We start from the raw sequence: 9,424 nt of genomic DNA on the forward strand, positions 1-9,424 counted from the left end.
CCCCAATCCCCACTGGCTACCACAGAAATACAGTAGCAAGAACAACAATAACATCATGCTGCATGTATTAAAATTATAACAATTACAGGCTTATAGCAGCCAAAAGAAAAAACCATAACCGATTTTTTTTCCATATAGAACAAATTTGTAAAGCCCTCAAATTTGTACAACCCTTTAACAACATAATTGTCGAATGTAAATTGAGAAACCATAAAATATACAAAGCCCTAAAAATCAAAAAGAAAAAATGGAAAAATTGATGCCCTAACTGTAACTGGCATCGATGCATAACAAAGTCCCAAATCGAAAGTGAAAAGTCAAAACTCGAAAGGCCCGAACCCTTAAGATAGAGGATCCGATGAGAAATCTCAAAACGACAAAATCGAAAGTGTGAATAACCCTAACATATAAATGCCAAAACTCAGAATAATATAAATGATAATACCGCAGAGCCGCAGAGGGACAGAGTGTGCACATAACAAACTACATGATTAAGATAAAGGAATAGGATCGAACGAGTAGAACTGAAGAAGGAGAGGAAGGCAACACGGTAGCAAGAAAGGCCGAACCCCAGAGAGATCGAGACGAGAGTCACGAGACTGCAAAAAGTTGAAATGAAATGAATAATGAATTAGGGTTACCGTTATACGTCTAAATGCCAAATGGCTAAACCGCTAAACCGGGGCGCTAAACCTAAAATGACGCGAAGTCGCGAACTAGATCCCATATTGGGTCAATTTTGGGTCTAAAACGGGTTTTTGGGTTGACCCGAACCTGATCTAAAAATTGAAACGGGTCAAAATTTTCGAACCAAACCCGACCCGTTTCAGGTTCGGGTTGACCCGAACCCGAAATTTTCAGGTCTGGTTTAAGCCGGGTTTCTTGTCGTGTCAGATATTGACACCCCTAATTAAAATAAGAGATATTGCATTTTAATCAATTTCAAAAGGGAGAAAATAAGCACAATGAAAATTCATTGAAAACGGAGTGTTAGGTTTATCTACCACAATCAGAATGCTTTTCTCAATTGAAGTGGCGGGTGAAAATGACACAAGAGTGACTTTCTCTCTTCTTTTCCTCTTCCTCTTTCCCCTCCTCTCTTCTTTCACTCAACAAAGAAAGGGAAAATATATATATATATATATATATATTAGGGTTTAGGGCTCAACATCGTGATGCTTAGGACCCCAACATCGGCGCTCTTGCTTATTTCCCCAAAAACCTGAGAACTCAATACTGTGGCACCACTCAGCCTAGTGCCCCCCTATAGACTATTTTTTGGAATTTAAGAAATTTAAAATTTGAGGTTATTATACATCTTTCTTACTTTTGTTGGGTTCTTTAAGGCATAAGATTCAAGTATAGGGGTTGATCTGTGTTATGTAAAAGGCCCTTGACCTGTAGGGTGTTATTAATGAGGGAGGAGGAAGCTCTCAAAAGAACGCCATTGTGGAGGCAGATGCCCATTTTCAAAAGGATATCGTAGCCCTGCTAGCTGAGGTGGTGGCAACTCGTAGCTTCCTTCGGATGAGTCCATTCATTGGAGGGTGTTTCCTTTTGAAGTACTTACTAGAGGCAACATTATTGCCTCTTGATGTTGGGATGGAAGTAAACACTACAACGAAACAAACAAGTAAAAGCAATGGAAAAAATGACACTATGATTTAACGTGGAAAAACTTAAAATCGAGAAAAAACCATGAAACCATACCACACTAAGAAATCCACTATGAAAATTGGGAGAAATAAGTACCGATCTCTCTTCTCACTCTCTCTTTGTTTCTCTCCTCTCTTACACTGTTCTCAAATTCGGAACACAAGAGAAAGCCAAGTTAGTAACACCAAGGGACTCCACTCTTAAGAAAAACAAAAAAATTGTCCAGTCCGCATCGCAGCGCTGCACTCCAGTTTGGAGCGCCGTGGTGCTCAAACCTATGATCTCGATTTGTCTGGCGATGTTGTGACGCTCAAACTCGTAGCGTTGTGACACTACACAGCGTTGCAGCGCTGAATCTAGAGCGCTGTGACGCTCTGCTTTATATTTTTTCTCCTAGCAAACTTTGCAACACTAGTGTGCTTTGAAAAATAGTGCCGGGGTGCTCGGGTACACGACGTCATGGCATGGTGCGAATTTTTTTTCAAGTGCAAATCACTCGAACCAAGCGAGCATGAGAAATTGACTTGAGGTTAGAACTATCACTTGATACAATCTCATACGTAGTGTGTACGGTTTTTTGTGGTAACAAGTTGGTTTGGCTTTCACCCACTTTTTATTTTTCTTTATATGTAAGAAATTATGTAAAAAATTGTTAAGTACTAAAATTTAATATTAAGGCGAGTATCTTTATGTTAACTTCATGTATTGTTCTTTTATTTTACCTTTACTAGCTTTATATGCATTTTGAAAATAATTTTACAAGGAAGAAGAAGACTTGAGTTTTTTATGAAACTTTTTGGTTATTTAATTATTTGTCCTCGAGTGACGAGTTTATCATCCTTCTCTGAGTGTTGAGTTTATGACATATAAGGATGTAGCAAGTTGGCTATGATTCTATACATATTAGTTGTGATCTCTTTGTGAGATGAACTTTTTAGGGAGATTTATTGCATGCTGCGCTTAGATGAGTCCGAAATGTGCTATGGCGGCGGCCACTCATGAGGGCGAGAAAGAAAAAAATCTTTCGAATCTTGGGGTAATGGTGCAAATATTGGCAAAATCTGGGCGTTAATTGTTAATGTTACTAGTCTCTTGATATTCATTTCATAATTTCTCCTATTGATACCTATATGGGCCACAATCCTTCAATTATAATTTTCCTTTTCTCTTTGTGTCCTGAGGGAGTTTCCATGGTTTTGATGGTTACGTTGTGTAAATTTGCAGTAATTTTTGTGAATGTTGATTGCTGGCAACCTTCAAGGACATTGTCCTCGTTTTCCAACTTCATATTCATTGTATACTATTATGCTAACATGATGTTGCAAGTCCGCGTACCTGCCAATGAAAAGCCACTTAAGGCTTTCTACAAGGAGAAAATTTGCTTCCCTTGTGATCACTTCAAGTTGCGATTGCGGCTATCGCTTGGCCGAAAGTTCATTGAAATCCTCAACTTCTATGAACTCATCCTTGCTTATATACTAGTGAACTCAATTGCCAGTGTGATTTCCTTCTTTTTTTTCTTCTTAGTCCACAAGTTATCATGGACGATCACTCTCGTTGGCTCCCACCTTTAGGGTTTTTGAATTAGAACATGAGTAGGAGCTTAGTAGGCTCCCACCTATGTTGCACCGATACGTATACAGCGACACGGTACAGATATGGGACACGTCAATTCTTAAAAATACAGGATACGGGTACGGCACGAACACGACATTATAATTTATAAATCATACAGAAAAATTAAGAAATCAATCAAAGCATAATATTTGAAATTACAAAAAAAAAATAAAAAATGAAACCAACATCATTTATAGCCTTGTAGCTTATAATATCAAAATAAAAGTAAGCATTAAATGTCTAGTACAACAACAAAAGCATAAACATAAATTGTTTAGCACATGAAGTTTCAACTATTCAATAGAAGGAATGATATGATTAGCTTCTTCAGTGGTTTGTCTTTGAATTTCTATATCTTCTTAAGTAAATATCATAGCTTCTAATTCAGGCTCATCAAGTGAAAGATTCGCAATTTCTAATATTCTCATATCATCAAGAGACTCAAATCCATCTCGGAAATGAGGAATCTCACTCACAGCCACGTAAGTAAATATGACGCGCCTTTTCTTTGGATTTTTTTTGGTTTTTCGACGGACACGTGTTGGATACACGTGTCCTTTTGAAATTAAATAGTATTTTAATTGGATACGGCTTTGCCGTATCTGACACGTATCGGTGCCGTATCGGAGGCGTATTCGTGTATCAGTGTATCAGATACAACACACCTTCATAAATAGGTGTATCGGTGCAACATAGGCGCCCACCTTAGGCGATTTTCCTATCAGATTTCAGGGTTTGAGTCACCTAAGTTAGAATGTTTAATTTTGGACCTTCAGAACTTGCATTAGGCAAGTGGTTGTCCATTTCCTAGATTGACGAGTGAAGATCTATCACTTCTTCCTTAAAATAGCTTTCTAAATCGCATATGCGAGTTCCCTAAGTGGCGATAGGGTATTAGTAGGCTCTTATCATTAATGGGCGAGTTCTTACTTATGTTCAAGTTCCCTGAGTGTTATTCTTTCTTTTAAGTAAATCTGTATTCATAGACTTGCTCTCATAGCAGCTTGCTCATATATAGAATGCATGAAAGATAAATGTATGAGGAAGGAAAAATATTCATTTCATTATGAATAGTTTCATACAAATAAGAGTACAGGAACTTTCCCTTAAGAATAAAAGTCTTCAGATCATCTGCACTCTACATTCTTGGCATCTCTTTGTTTGAGTGGGTTTATAATTGATAATTGATATGCTCTAGAGCCTACTTGTCTTTTGGTGATGTAAGTGCCTTACTAGGTTGAACCCAAGTTGCCCAACTGCAGTGCTTACCTTATTGAGAACCAGGTTTCTGGTATGAAAGAACTTCAACATGAATGCATGATATTGATGTTATGATACCTGGCCATCCTACTTTTGACTTCTTGCCTTAGCTTGGTTTATGCTTGGAGCTCTTTCAAGAGGTCGGCTGTTATTTCTAGGCATTCTTGGTTCTCTTCCCATTCATTGAACCCGCCCTCAGTCAAGTTGGCAGCCACTACCACTCACTAATTGTACAATTCATGTTCAATTGGAGGGCTTCGAAGTTATGGGAGAGGGAAAAGGCGTCTAACTTGTTATCGAGGATAGAGTTGTTCTTAATGCTCATAAGTACCTCCACCCACTTACTCTTAGCTTCATCATTTTTCATCCTAAGAAGGTCCAATATTTGTTTAATCATTGCTTTTTCCTGCTAGTTAGTTTGTGGATGTCTTGCGATTGGCATAAATCCTTGATGCTCTTGTCAGTGAACTGTGACCCATTGTTAGTTATGATAGCGAGGGGTAACCCATACTTGTAAATGATGTCTATCCATATGAAATTTCTGAATAATGTAGAGGTAGTTTTGTCTAGTACTTTAACTCATCCATTTAGTGAAGTATCCCACTATCTTAAGTATGAGCTTCCTTTAATTGTTGGATGGTGGGAAGGGACTTAATGACCAATTGACCACTGACTGCTAATTGGTTGAAACTTGTGAGATGGTTGTAACTGCATGAGGTAAATTTTTGGCATTGTGGGTATCTTCTTGAGAACTTTGCATTTATAGGCGAGCATCCTCCCACTTGAATGGCTTCCACATTCGTTTGAATAGACCTTCATGACTTCCTTCTCATCTTCTTGGACGCAACGTAGATTGAAGGACTTCATTGACCTCTTGACTAGCTCCACTTTGATTATTAGATATTGTGATGCTTTCATGGGTCTACGACCTTAGCACCTATCTTGTCACAACACAACCCAATATGACCCACAAATAGGATATATCATTTCGTGTTGGATGGTGACAGACCAACTTTAAGATCTAAGTTTTGAAGACTTTTTTAGATTTCTTTTATTTAAAATAGACTACAAAGCTATTAATTAACTTCTACCTGAATAAAAGTAAACTCATATACAATTTTTTTTTCTATCTCATTCATCTTCAATATATATACAACAAAATCTATACAATATATTACATGACTACAAATCAAAATAAAATAAAGTACAACTAGCAATGATTGTACAAAATCAGGAAAATATCTAAATTGACTCAGACAGGTTAAACCTTGCAACCTCCGCTACTCAACAAACTTCTTACCCTTTCCTGACTTGAAATGAAATGCAAAATTGGTGTGAGTCAGCACAGCTCAGCAAGTCACACCCATTGATCTATTTTAAGGGTTTAGGTCATTATGCATTTAACTATTTAAAAACAATTAATAACAAATTTATCATAATGAGCAGACTGAGCAAAATGTTGCTTACAAATAATTGAAATATAACATACTTTGTATTGAATGTAAATAAATAAGTATTTCATATATCAGACATAAAGTAACAAAATTTCATCAGGTCTTTACCTCCTATAAAAATATATATATATATATACAAATTTAGGCTTTTATGACTCCCTATTTTAGCATATCAGAAAATAGACTCTTATGATTCAATGCTTAGCACATTTTAGATATTTAAAAATTCCAGCCTTATGACTTATTGTGCATTCAGTACAATAGAATTTCTTTCAACATTAGATCTCCACAAAATCACATAATTCAAGTAGATAAGTGCATATATAATTGCAATGTAATAAAAATGTAAATAAATTAATTTCAAAAGTTCGTATAATGCTTTACCGATAGTCAATAAATTTAACAGTTGAGCAAAATTTTGTAGTTTCGAAATTTCATTAGATTATTAGAGATTGTTCAGAACACTATTATGAAACTTTAATTGTAGTATAACCTTAATTTCTGGGATTAGAATTATTTTCTAATTTGCTAGAAATGACGCACTTTTCAAATTATCCTGTAAAAAAAATATTTAAATATCCCGAATGATCATGTCTACAATATATAAAAAAGTTAAATTGAAAAATTTAGCGGGTGTAAAATTATCCTCATTTTTATGCTACGTAATTATAGTTTAAATTAGAAAATCTCAAAATTTCTATATTATTGAAAATTTGAATAGGCAAAATGCAATTTATCTCGATTCGGACATCCTTTTGGATTGTGCTGACAATAAAAAATAGACCAAAGTTTTCTAAAACCAGCTTTTTCTCTCTTACACTTTTTCTCTTTAGTCGACTTCCTAAGGGGAGGGGTTTTTGGTTTTATTAAAATGAGAATGAAGTGGAAATTGATAAAATTGCATTGGGAATTTGACTTGTGTCTTGACGCTCCAGATAGTGCGACCACAATGCCAACCAACTCGAGAGCTTAGCGTCATAACGCTGAAATCCAACACCGCAGCGCTCCTATGGGAAATATTTTAGATTTCTTATTCATTCATACAGATCCTTAAGACCTGCTTCAGAACAAACTCATTCATTCACATGTAAACACTCACAAACACATGCAAGAGGTGTTAATGTAGAAATTTCATACTTTTATCTGACCGGGTTAAAATAGGTGCAATTGCACACTGATTCAATGGGTATTACAATCATCCCCCTAAAAAATGTTTTCCTCGACATTTCAAAAGTCAGATCAGCAAATAAATTAGGGTATGACTATCTCATCTCAGATTCTTTCTCCAAGGTAGCATATCTTTCAATTTTGTGATTCCACTGTACTTTGACTATAAGAATATGCTTATTCCTTAATCTTCTAACATTATATGTTAGAATTCTTTATGGTTCCTTTTTATAACTCAGATTCAGACTGACCTTAATTTTAGCTGCAGATACTCGATTCCTAGAATTAGATATCCATGTCCTCCGAGATGACACGTGAAATATGCTGTGAATATTTGACATGCTTTGACAATTGTAACCAGAGAAAAATGTATTTTTATTAATTTGAGAGGGATTAAATTCACCAAACACAAAATAACTGAAATCAAAAGTTGCATTTGGGTTACCTTCCATGACCAGAAGAAATCTTAGAGCAGAATTGGCGGACGAAAATGACTTGAACAACCTCCTCTGTTCTCTCTTCTTCTTCTCTTTTCCTTTCATACTCAACAAGCCAAGCATTTGGAATGGAGAGGAATGACTGAGTGGAGAAATTTATATTAAAATATATTTTTCCATGCCCAACATTGCATGCAACTCCCATTGTTACTGTAGAACAGAGCGCTTAGTGACGCGATGAAACTTTCCTAGTGTCGTTGCGTTGTCATGCATAGTGCTGCAACGCTCCAACACAGTTTTTTCAAAAATTTTAAATTATTTACATTTAGTTTTCTTTAGTTAATACACATACACATTGTACCGTCCTTCTTTACAAACAAAAAAGGTGCTCTCACAAAGACACAATAAGACCAAGGTTTAAAATTGCGTAAATAAGCCTCGAGGCATTTTTCGTTTGTGAGGCGAGGCGTAAGCCTCGAGGTGGTGTGAGGCGTAAGCCTCACGGACGAAGAATTACGTAAATAAGAATTTAAGGGTTTTAACAATTAAATAATAGTAAGATTCTATCATACAATAAAAACATCTAAATGACAAGTGAAATTAGTGGAAAGTAAGAAAATAGATGCAATAAAATCATGTTCCAAAGTACAGAACCATAAAATATTAGTCTACAAAAACTCCCAAAATACAAATAAGAAAGAATATATATAATCCAATCATGTCCCATCATTAAATGGGTCTTCAAGGGAATCTTATTCTCCAATTGTATCTATGAATGTCATATCTTCATCATCTTCAATATGACTCACTTTTCTCTTCCCTGTTCAATAAGAATGATCATTATCATGTTACTTGCCCACTTGATATAAATATAATGTAATAGCATATAAGAAGTTGTGAAATACCTTTATTTAGTTGTTGTGCTGTAGAGTTAGGTGATGTATGTGGTGTGGTACTAGCGGAGGTGCCCACTTGATCTGCTTCGACTCTCAAGACATCCACACTTAGATCCTCTAGTTGCAAGTCTGATAATAGCAAATTTGTCTCATCATGTATGAACCACTCATTATCAGATGTCACATCATCACACACCAAAGGGTCCTCATCATCATTCAACCCCTTGTTTCTCAACCTCCTTTCTCTCTACCTCTTGTTGTGCATAATATACATAAGGGAGTTCATTCTGAATGTTGAAAGTCGATTTCTTCTCTTTGTTTGCATTTAATTATATGTACTCCAGTTTCACTCACACCAGAAGAAAAACAAGTGAGGCCCAAAACTCTAACAGCAAAACTTTGTAACTCAGGGGTGAAATCACCAAATTGGATCCACCATTTAATTATTTTCAAGAAGAAAAATGATAATAAGAACATATTAAAGTGTTATGCATTTATAAAAATAAGTATACCTGGAGACCGTTTGACAATATTTGATTTTGCTTCTTGCAGACCAAAAAATTCCTCCTTATTCCGAAATAGAATAAGTTGTAAATCTGTAAGCTCCCTAACGGTGTGGTTCGGTATTAGTCGTTTCATGCAATGATACAAGCCAAGCTTCACCTCCGGGTTGGAGGATTTCCTCTCTGAATATTGAAATTGAGGATTGGGATAATACGCCGCTGCATGTAGATGACGGTATAACTGTACCTCTCATCAAGCATCAATGATATCCCAAATCTCTCTATAACTTGCCTCCTCTCCTCCCAAGTTATGTGCAATCAACTCCTTTGTCTCATCCATAACATTATAAATAAAACCCATGGCTGGTTTCTTCTGGGAATCTACTAAAAGTAGAACTTATACCAAGGGTCTCGTGCTCAATATGGCATAGGTC

Source organism: Dendrobium catenatum, unplaced genomic scaffold (assembly GCF_001605985.2).
Source record: "Dendrobium catenatum unplaced genomic scaffold, ASM160598v2 fragScaff_scaffold_1313, whole genome shotgun sequence".
Taxonomy (NCBI): Eukaryota; Viridiplantae; Streptophyta; class Magnoliopsida; order Asparagales; family Orchidaceae; genus Dendrobium; species Dendrobium catenatum.